This window comes from Canis aureus, chromosome 16 (genome assembly GCF_053574225.1).
Source record: "Canis aureus isolate CA01 chromosome 16, VMU_Caureus_v.1.0, whole genome shotgun sequence".
NCBI classification, from domain to species: Eukaryota; Metazoa; Chordata; class Mammalia; order Carnivora; family Canidae; genus Canis; species Canis aureus.
Window position 1 is genome coordinate 31,271,323 of NC_135626.1, and position 10,902 is coordinate 31,282,224.

General features: G+C 37.9%; 1 long non-coding RNA gene across 1 annotated transcript in view; it reads left to right on the plus strand.

Annotated features, from left to right (window-relative positions):
- LOC144285308 (uncharacterized) overlaps positions 1-8,349 on the plus strand; it is a 135,892-nt gene extending 127,543 nt beyond the window's left edge. Inside the window, exon 5 of the long non-coding RNA XR_013353616.1 lies at positions 8,094-8,349. This is a non-coding gene — a long non-coding RNA (uncharacterized LOC144285308). The remainder of the gene's footprint in view (positions 1-8,093) is intronic.
- The last annotated feature ends 2,553 nt before the right edge of the window (positions 8,350-10,902 follow it).

The window sequence follows — 10,902 nt, forward strand, 5'->3', positions numbered from 1 at the left end:
TCTTTGGTTAGGTTTATTCCTAGGTATCTTATGCTTTTGGGTGCAATTGTAAATGGGATTGACTCCTTAATTTCTCTTTCTTCAGTCTCATTGTTAGTGTATAGAAATGCCACTGATTTCTGGGCATTGATTTTGTATCCTGCCGCACTGCCCAATTGCTGTATGAGTTCTAGCGATCTTGGGGTGGAGTCTTTTGGGTTCTCTATGTACAGTATCATGTCATCTGCAAAGAGGGAGAGTTTGACTTCTTTGCCAATTTGAATGCCTTTTTTTCCTTTTTGTTGTCTGATTGCTAAGACTAGGATTTCTAGTACTATTTTGAATAGCAGTGGTGAGAGTGGACATCCCTGTCGTGTTCCTGATCTTAGGGGAAAGGCTCCCAGTGTTTCCCCATTGAGAATGATATTTGCTGTGGGCTTTTCGTAGATGGCTTTTAAGATGCTGAGGAATGTTCCCTCTATCTCTATACTCTGAAGAGTTTTGATCAGGAATGGATGCTATATTTTGTCAAATGCTTTCTGCATCTATTGAGAGGATCCTATGGTTCTTGTTTTTTCTCTTGTTGATATGATCTATCACGTTGATTGCTTTACGAGTGTTGAACCAGCCTTGCATCTGGAAGATAAATCCCACTTGGTCATGGTGAATAATCTTCTTAATGTACTGTTGAATCCTATTGGTTAGTATCTTGTTGAGAATTTTTGCATCTGTGTTCATCAGGGATATTGGTCTATAATTCTCCTTTTTGGTGGGGTCTTTGTCTGGTTTTGGAATTAAGGTGATGCTGGCCTCATGAAACGAGTTTGGAAGTATTCCATCCCTTTCTATTTTTCATAACAGCTTTAGTAGGATAGGTATTGTTTTTTCTTTAAACATCTGATAGAATTCCCCTGGGAAGCCATCTGGCCCTGGACTTTTGTGTCTTGGAAGGTTTTTGATGACTGCTTCAATTTCCTCCCTGGTTATTGGCCTGTTCAGGTTTTCTATTTCTTCCTGTTCCAGTTTTGGTAGTTTGTGATTTTCTAGAAATGCACCTATTTCTTCTAGATTGCCTAATTTATTGGCATATAGCTGCTCATAATATGTTTTTAAAATCATTTGTATTTCCTTGGTATTAGTGGTGATCTCTCCTTTTTCATTCATGATTTTATTAATTAGAGTTTTTTCTCTCTTTAATAAGGCTGGCTAATGGTTTATCTATCTTATTAATTCTTTCAAAGAACCAACTCCTGGTTTACTTGATCTGTTCTATGGTTCTTCTGGCCTCTATTTCATTGAGTTCTGCTTGAGTCTTTATTAACTCTCTTCTTCTGCTTGGTGTAGGTTTTATTTGCTGTTCTTTCTCCAGTTCCTTTAGGTGTGAGGTTAGCTTGTGTATTTGAGTTTTTCCCAATTTTTTGAGGGATGCTTGAATTGCAATGTATTTACCTATTAGGACTGCTTTTGCTGTATCCCAAATATTTTGAATGGTTGTATCTTCATTCTCATTAGTTTCCATGAATCTTTTAAATTCTTCTCTAATTTTCCTGTTTGACCCTTTTAGAAGGATGCTCTTTAAACTCCATGTGTTTTAGTTTCTTCCAAATTTCTTCTTGTGATTGAGTTCAAGTTTCAAAGCATTATGGTCTGAAAATATGCAGGGGACAGTCCCAATCTTTTGGTATCAGCTGAGACCTGATTTGTGACCCAGTATATGGTCTATTCTGGAGAAAGTTCCATGTGCACTTGAGAAGAATGTGTATTCAGTTGCGTTTGGATGTAAACTTCTGCAAATACCTGAAATCCATCTGGTCCAGTGTATCATTCGAAGCTCTTGTTTCTTTGGAGATGTTGTGCTTAGAACATCTGTCATTGCAGAAAGTGCGGTGTTGAAGTCTCTCAGTATAAGTGTATTATTATTTAAGTATGTCTTGTCTTTGGTTATTAATTGATATACTTGGCAGCTCCTACATTCGGGGCATAAATATTCATGATCGTTAGGTCCTCTTGTTGGATAGATTCTTTAAGTATGATATAGTCTCCCTCTTCATCTCTTACTACAGTCTTTGGGATAAAATTTAATTTATCTGCTATGAGGATGGCTACCCCAGCTTTCTTTTGAGGACCATTTAAATGGTAAATGGTTCTCCATCCTTTTATTTTCAGGCTGTAGGTGTCCTTAGATCTAAAATGAGTCTCTTGTAGACAGCAAATAGGTGGGTCTTGCTTTTTTATCCAGTCTGAAACCCTGCACCTTTTGATGGGATCATTAAGCCTATTCATATTCAGAGTTACTATCGAAAGATACGAATTTAGTGTCATCATAATACTTATTCAGTCCCTGTTTTTGAGGATTGTTTCCTTGGACTTCACCTTTCTTTTACAGAATCCCTCTTAATATTTCTGGCAGAGCTTGTTTGGTGGTCACATATTCTTTCAGTTTCTGCCTATCTTGGAAGCTCTTTATCTCTCCTTCTATTCTGAATGAGAGCCTTGCTGGATAAAGTATTCTTGGCTGCATGTTCTTCTCACTTAGGACCCTGAATATACCCTGCCAGCCCTTTCTGGCCTGCCAGGTCTCTGTGGAGAGGTCTGCTGTTAATCTAATAGTTCTCCCCATATAGGTTAGGGATCTCTTGTCTCTTGCTGCTAAGGATTTTCTCTTTATCTTTGGAATTTGCAAGTTTCACTATTAAATGTTGAGGCATTGAACGGTTTTTATTGATTTTAGGGGGGGATCTCTGTATCTCCTGGATCTGAATGCCTCTTTCCCTCCCCCGGTTAGGGAAGTTCTCAGCTATGATTTGTTCAAATATGCTTTATGGCCCTCTGTTCCTCGGGGCGCCCTCTGGAACCCCAATTAAAAATAGATTTTTCCTTTTGAGCTGTCATTTATTTCCCTTAACCTTTCCTCATGGTCTTTTAATTGTTTTTCTCTTTTATCCTCCGCTTCCTTCCTTGCCATCAAATTGTCTTCTATGTCAGTCACTCGTTCTTCTACCTCATTAACCCATGTTGTTAGGACCTCCAGTTTGGATTGCATCTCATTTCATTGATTTTTAATTTTGGCCTGATTAGATCTAAATCCTGCAGTCATGAAGTCTCTTGAATCCTTTATGCTTTTTTCCAGAGCCACCAGTAGCTTTATAATTGTGCTTCTTAATTGGCTTTCTGACATCGAATTGTAATCCAAATTCTGTAATTCTGTGGGAGAGAGTACTATTTCTGATTCTTTCTTTTGTGGTGAGTTCTTCTTTCTAGTCATTTTGCTCAGTGCAGAGTGGCTGTATGAGTGGGCTGAGTCAAGAATATCAACCACCACCTAAGTAAATTTCACCCTTGATGATTCTGACAAGGTCAGAGACCAGAAATTGAAAACAAAGATCAAATGAAATAAAACAAAGGAACCATTAAAGTGAAAAACAAATTTTAAAGCAAAGTAGTAAAAAATAAAAGGCTAGGAACCCTAAAGAAGAGAAAAAAAAAAAAAAAAGAAAAAGGAGAAGAAAATAAGGGGGGGTACTGGGAGATGGTGGTGGTGCAGAAGTTGTAGTGGAGGGAGAAGGTAGTATACCTGAGGGTTTCTAAGGGTGATCCTCTTGGTTCTGAGTATATTAAGTTCTGTATGTTAGAAGATGCTCAGTCCCATATTTATTTATACCAGAAATACTTGTAGAGGGCCCCAATATTGAGCACCAAAACATAAATGAGATAAAAGAGGGGGGCAGAATGGGAATGAAGAATCTCACAGAATGAACCAGCACGGTATACCACTTGGTTCTGGGTGTATACTGGTCATGTTTTAGAAGGTATTAACTTCCACCATTGTAGAACAAAATGAGAGCGAGAAAACAAACACAAAACAAACAAAAAACATATCTTGTATATCTCCCATAATTGAGTATGTTGAAGGGAATCTAGAAGTGGAAAATGTATCTAGGATCTATAATTGTAGAAATATGAAAGTCAAAAAAGTAGAATCTTAAAAATGAAGAGGTGGCAAAATATTGTAGGTAAGGTGGGAAAGGAGAAAAAAAATTGGAAATTTACAGTCTGATATAAAAAGGAGTTGTACTGGAAAGAAGAAGAAAAAAAAAAAAAAAAAGGAAGTGTATCCTCTGTTCTATATACTGTAAATCCCTTGACTTCCCCTGGAGCTTTCCAGTGCTGCTCAGTCAAGAACTTGCTCTTCCCCTGTCCTTCCAGCTGATCTTCTGGGGGAGGGCCCTGCTGTGCTGACTCTCAAGTGTGTGCACCTGGGGGAGATGCTCCACCCCATGCTGGTGCATGGCTCAGTGGGAGCTGTTTATCCTGTGAGGCCCCTGTTCCCTGGTGGCCCTGCCCCTCCCAAGGACACAGTGACACTGGCTAGCTCTCCAGCCCTGGAGTCAGCTCCCACAGTAACTCCCGCAGCTCCCAGTCCGCACTGGCCTAGATGCTCCAGGGGTGGGGGCACTGATCTGCACAGCTGGGGGCGGGGAGTGCCCCGCAGCAGGAGCGTCCTCCTGTCCTGTGCCCTCCCCACCTCCTCCTGTCCCGGGGGGGACCACAGGATCCTGGGCTGTGTCCCCCAGCGTCCTGGGATCCGGGGCCTGTGCTGCTGGAATCCCGCTCCTGGCCCTGGCTCCCGTAGGCAGCAGGGCGCAGCCCCTCCGCCAGGAACCCCCGCCTGACCCACCAGCTTCTCCCCCAGGCCCCGTGCGCTCCAGCCCTTCCCCCGCTCGGCCCACAGTCTGTGGCGCGCTCTCCCCCGAGGCGCACTTCCTCTGTTAGTGACTCCGGGAGACTGGAGGCTCCACTGTCCTTCCTGCAGTTCTGCCCAAGTTCCCTGCTAAATGCCTTTCGTTTGGGAAGAATCTGGTGCGGATTTTTTAAGTTCCTACTTCCCTGGGGCGGGGCTTTCCTGTCCCTGAGGCTCTCTCCCCGCCCTCCTTAGCCTGGCTCCTCGCGGGGGCCCCTTCCCCCACTGGATTCTTTTCTGTTTTTTCCCCCCGCCTTCCTACCTTGTTAGCGAAAATACTTCTCTCTGTGTAGCGTTCCAACTGTTCTCTCTGTAAATCTCAGGTGGAATTCATAGGTTTTCAGGATGGTTTAAAAGTTATCTAAGTAAATTGGTGGGGACAGGTGACTTGGGGACCCTACTCCTCCACCATCTTGCCCTGCCCACCCCCCCATGTTTAACTTTTTAAAAAAATTGCCAAATTATTTTTATAAAGTGATTCTATCATTTTACTTACCCATCAGTAGTGTAGAGACTTTCTGGTGCTCTATATCCTTACTGAGTATTGGTATGTTTAGTCCTTTTAATTTTAGCCATTCTAGTAGTGGTATCTCATTATGATTTGAATTTGCATTTCCCTGGTGACTAATGATATGCATTTTATGTGTTTCTAAATATTTTTTGGTTAAACATTAAACTCTATGCCCGTTTTTCTATTGGGTTTATTATTGAGTGGTTCATTATGTTTTCTAAATACAAGTCATTGTTGGACAGATTCGTACAAAGATTTTTCTTTCTCAGTCTGTGGCTCACTTTTTCCTTTTTATGGCAAAATCTTTTGAAGATCAGAACTTTTGGATTTTAATGAAATATAATTTATTATTTCTTTATAGTTTGTGCTTTCTGTGCCCTTTAAGATATCTTTTCCATACCCACAGTGTAAAGATTTTCTCTCAAAATTTTTTGTAGAAGTTTTATAGTTTTAACTTTCAAATTTAGTTTTGTGATTCATTTCTAGTTAAAATTTGTATTTTGTAGGAGATAGAGGTAAAGGTTTATTTTTTCCTTATAGCTGTTCAGTTGTTCTAGTACCATTTATCATAGACTATTCTCTCTCTGTTGAATTGTTTGTGTACCTTGGTCAAAATTCCATTGATGACACACTTACACATGCAGACTGTTGATTGCTATAGCTTCAAAATAAGATTTGAAATCAGATAGTATGCATCTTTGTTTCTTCTTTTTTTTTTTTTTCCTAAAGTTTTGGCTAATGGTCTGTCCTTTTCATTTCCATATGTTTTAGAATAATTCTGTCAATTTCAAACAAAAAGCTTGCTGAGATTTGACTGATGTTGAATTGATCAGTTGATCAATTTGGGGGAGTGGACATGTTAGTAATACTGAATCATCCAATCAATGAACATAGAATATACATCCATCTCTCTAGGTCTTTAATTTTTCTCAGCATTGTTTTCTAGTTTTTAGATCTTAAACATATTTTGTAGTATTTCATATTTTGGGATGCCTGGATGGCTCAGTGGTTGAGTATCTGCCTTCCCGCTCAGGGTGTGATCCCGGGATCCAGGATCAAGTCCCACATTGGGCTCCTTGCAGGAAGCCTGCTTCTCCCTCTGCCTGTGTCTCTGCCTCTCTCTCTCTTTCTCTCTCTGTGTCTCTTATGAATAAATAAATAAAATCTTAAAAAATGTATTTCCTATTTTGTGCTATTTTAAATGATATTTTAAAATTTCAGTTTCGGGCCGCCTGGGTGGCTCAGCGGTTTAGCGCCACCTTCAGCCCAGGGTGGGATCCTGGAGATCCAGGATTGAGTCCCACGTCAGGCTCCCTGCCTGGAGCCTGCTTCTCCCTCTGCCTGAGTCTCTGCCTCTCTCTCTCTCTCTCTCTCTCTCTGTCTCTCATGAATAAATAAATAAAATCTTTAAAAAAATAAAAATAAAAAAATTTCAGTTTTTGGTTGTTTTATTGTTGGCATATAGAAATACAACTGAGTTATCTTTATTTTGCCTTTATCCTGAAATCTTACTATCCCCATTAATTCTGATTGTGTGGATTCTGTATGATTTGCAACTCAGGTAAGCATGGCATCTGCAAATAAAGATTGTTCTTCCATTCCACTCTAGATGCCCTATATTCATTTTCTTGACTCATTGTACCAATTGGAACCCTCAGTAAAATGTAAAAGGGCAAAACGATAAAAGGGCTGACTATAGATACCATTTGCCCTATTTCCAATCTTATGAGGAAAGCATTCTATATTCAACATGAAGTATGGTAATAACTAAGGTTTTTGTAGATGCTCTTTATCAGGTTGAGGAAATACCATTCGTTCCTGAGAGTTTTAAATAGGAATGGTTGTTGGATCTTGTCAAATGATTTTTTTGTATTTATTCAGATGATCATGGTCTTTGTTTTTAAATTTGTTAATATGGTTAGTTACATTAACTAATTTTAAAACATTAAAACAGCCTTACATTTCCAAGATAAACTTTCTTGGTCATTGTGCATTTTTCTGTTTAAATGTTATTAGATTTGATTTGCTAACACTAAGAGATTTTGATATATTTAAGGGGGGTATTTATTTGCTGCTTTCTTTCAGTGTCTTTGTTTGATTTGGGTATAAAGATAATTCTGGCCTCATTTTTTTTTAAAGATTTTATTATTTGAGAGTGAGGGGGAGAGAAAGTACAAGCTAGGGGTGGGGAGCAGAAGAGAGGGAGAAGCAGGTTCCCTGCTGAGCAGGGAGCCAAACATGAGACTCCATTCCAGGACTCATGACCTGAGCCAAAGGCAGCTGTTTAACCAGCTAAGTCACCCAGGCACCCCTAATTCTGGCCTTATTAAAATAAGTTATGAAATATTTCCCTGTATTCAGTTTTCTGGAAGAAATTTGTGTAGAATTATTTTCTTTTTCTTTTTTTCTTTTTTATTTTTTTAAAAAAATTTTTAAAAGATTTATTTATTTAATTTAGAGAAAGAGGGGGGAGTGGCAGAGGGTGAAGGAGAGAATCTCAAGCAGACTGAGAGCTGAGCATGGTCTTGACACAAGGCTTTATCTCATGACCTTGTAATCATGACCTGAGCCAAAATAAGAGTTAGACACTTAACGGACTATGCTACTCACACACACCCCTCACAATTCATTTTAGGCAGTAAATTATCAATTATTTATTGACCAAATCTGGTCTTTACTAGCAAGGGAGATGAATTGTTGTTCTAAAATAATATCGTGCTTCTTTGGATGTATTTTTTTTTTTTTTTTGGCCAAAAACATTTTCATAGTACTCAATAAATACATAGTAAATAAATTAATAAATACATTTTACCTTGATGAAATATTTTTCTAATTCGTTCCTTATTCAATTACATTCAACAGATATTTATGGGCCATCTTGGAAGTCTAAAGCTCTGCTTGAGACATCGAAAGATGAATGGATAAAGAAGATGTGGTTTATATATACAATGGAATATTACTCAGCCATTAGAAACGACAAATACCCACTATTTGCTTCAACGTGGATGGAACTGGAGGGTATTATGCTGAGTGAATTATTTTCTTTTTAAATGTTTTGTAGCATTCACTAGTGAAACTATCAGATCCTTGAATTCCTTTTGTGGAAATGTTTTTAAATTACAATTCAAAATGTTTAGTAGGTATAGGACTGTACAAATTATGTAATTATTCTTGAATGAATTTTAATTACATGTGTCTTAAGAAATTTGTCCATTTCATCTAATTCATTAAATTTATAGGCATATAGCTCATAATATTTTCTTATCCTGTTAATATTTGTGGGATCTGTAATTATTCTCTCTTTCAGACTCCCCTCCCCCCCTTCACTAATTGGTCTGGCTAGAGGTTTATTGCTTTTATTTATCTACTCAAAGAACCAGATCTGGGTTTTACTGATTTTTCACTACTGCTTTTGTATTTTCTATTTATTGATTTCTACTTCATCTTTTTTCCTGCTCACTTTGGGTTTAATTTTTGTTTTCTGCTTTTAGTTTTTAAAGTCAAGCTGAGATTATTGATTTGGGGCCTTTCTTATATTATATGTAAATACTAAGCATATAAATTTCCCTCTAAGTTTGTTAGCTGTGTCTAACCAGTTTTGATATTTAAAAATTTTCATTAAGTTTAAAATACTTTCTAATTTCCCTTTTGATTTTTTTTTCTTTTGGCTTTATTGTGAAATGCAGTTAAATTACACAGAAATTGTTGGATCCTTTCTAGGTTTGCTTTTAAGTTTTTTAAGGTGGAATGAGAGTAAACTTTAGTCTAATAGTCTAATCTTTCTCTGTTATTGACTCAATATCCTTCTAGATACTCTATTCAATGCTTGATGCATGACACATGGTTCTTACACTCTGACTGGTGGGGACACAAACTATTTTTGGCCCCATGTGAACTCTAATGACTGTTCCTTCTAGTCCTTGTTGATGATTCTTTCCCAGAGTTTAGGTTGTTTTCTTGCTTATATGCACTAAGTTCTCAGCTGAAACTGCATGGGGAAACTTTCTACAGATCTCCAGGGCTCTTTATCTGCAGCCTTCCTCTCTTAGGTACTTTGCTCTGAGAACTCTTGCCACCTTGACTTGATTCCCAAACTTAGCTCCTCGAGTCAGTGGAAATTTTGCAGGTCATAAGCTAGAGCAGTTATAGGACTTACCTTGTTTTTTCTTCTCTTAGAGATCATTTTCCTGTGCTACCTAACACACAATGTCTGAAAATCTTTGTCTCATATATTTTGCCCAATTTTAAAATTATTTCAAGTAGGAGTCAGTCTGTAACTCTTCATCTTGACATGCAGTTATTTTTTAAAAAGTGAATATGACCTTAGATTTTGTTGATAGATGTACAAAGAAGCAGGTAAATAGTTTCTTAATACTTGGGACTGCTTAGATAGTACTCAAAATTTCATGTTCAATATGCATTTGAAGAGATTCACAGGTAACCTAGACTGTATCTGGAAGAGTGTGATTAGAATGGAAATGGAAATATCTTTAGTGTGGGGATGATAATGGTCTTCAATAATTTATTCTCCACATAGTAGTCTGTGTGATTATTTTAAATCAGAATTCAAATCATTTCACTTTCTTAAGACTCCCTCCCTGCCATGGTTTTTCATTGGAGTAGAATAAAATCTAAACTCTACATGAGAGCCTATGAGGCCCTATGTGATCTGGCAGGAGCCCGCTTTGTGATCTCTCTTAATGGTTTATCCCATTCTCTCTAAGCTTCACTAATGCTGGCCTTCTTGTTCTTCAAAAATGTGAGGCTCACTGCTACTTAAGACCTTAATCTTTGCTGCTGCTTCTATCTGGTTGATCTTTCTCCATATCTATCCAAGGTAAGCTTTTATTATTATTCAAATGTTACCTCTTCAGAGCAGCCATCTTTAACTATTTATATAGTGAATTTATTATCTATGCACTCACTACTATTCTTCTCTATTTTGTAGTTATTTACTTATTTGCTACTATCTTTCCCTAGCCTTATAAACTTCATGAGGAAGAAACTTTTTTTGACTTGTATGCCAGGATATACCCAGTCTCCAGAGCAGTTTCCGGCATAGTGTAGACTTGCAACCAATGCTTAGTTAATAAGTGAGGAATATAGAAGAGTATACATTTGTGTGTGTTCCAGAGTTTATTCCTTTAATTATACCAGAGAGACAAAAGAGAATGATCATTGCTGAGCATCTATAAAGCACAAGTCACTATACAAACATCATCTTACTGAATAGGAGCAAAATAAAGTCACTTTATAGACACCAAATAAGGTTCAGAAGGGTTATATTCCTTTGTCTTGTTAATAGAAGTACAGGGATATAAATCTCAGTCTGATTTTATCTGAATTCCATAATCTTCTATCATTTTCCAGTATAAATTCTCAGACTGGTCAATAGAAGACTAATTAGTTCATTAATTTCATTTAGAGGAATCAGTCACATTGGTCACTTGGCATACTGTGGGGTCAGAACAACAGATGTTTTTGCTTTATCGTGGTTAGTTGTCTTAGTGCATGTGAAACAATTGCAGTCCAAATGGGTAGCAGATGTGCATAACTTCCCTCATTGTTTCTTGGCCTTCCCCTCTCTTCTTCCTTCCTTTATACTCTCAAGACAGATCTAAAAAGTTGTCTTGAATTCCAAGTGATTGCCTAAGGAGAATTCAGTATAGCC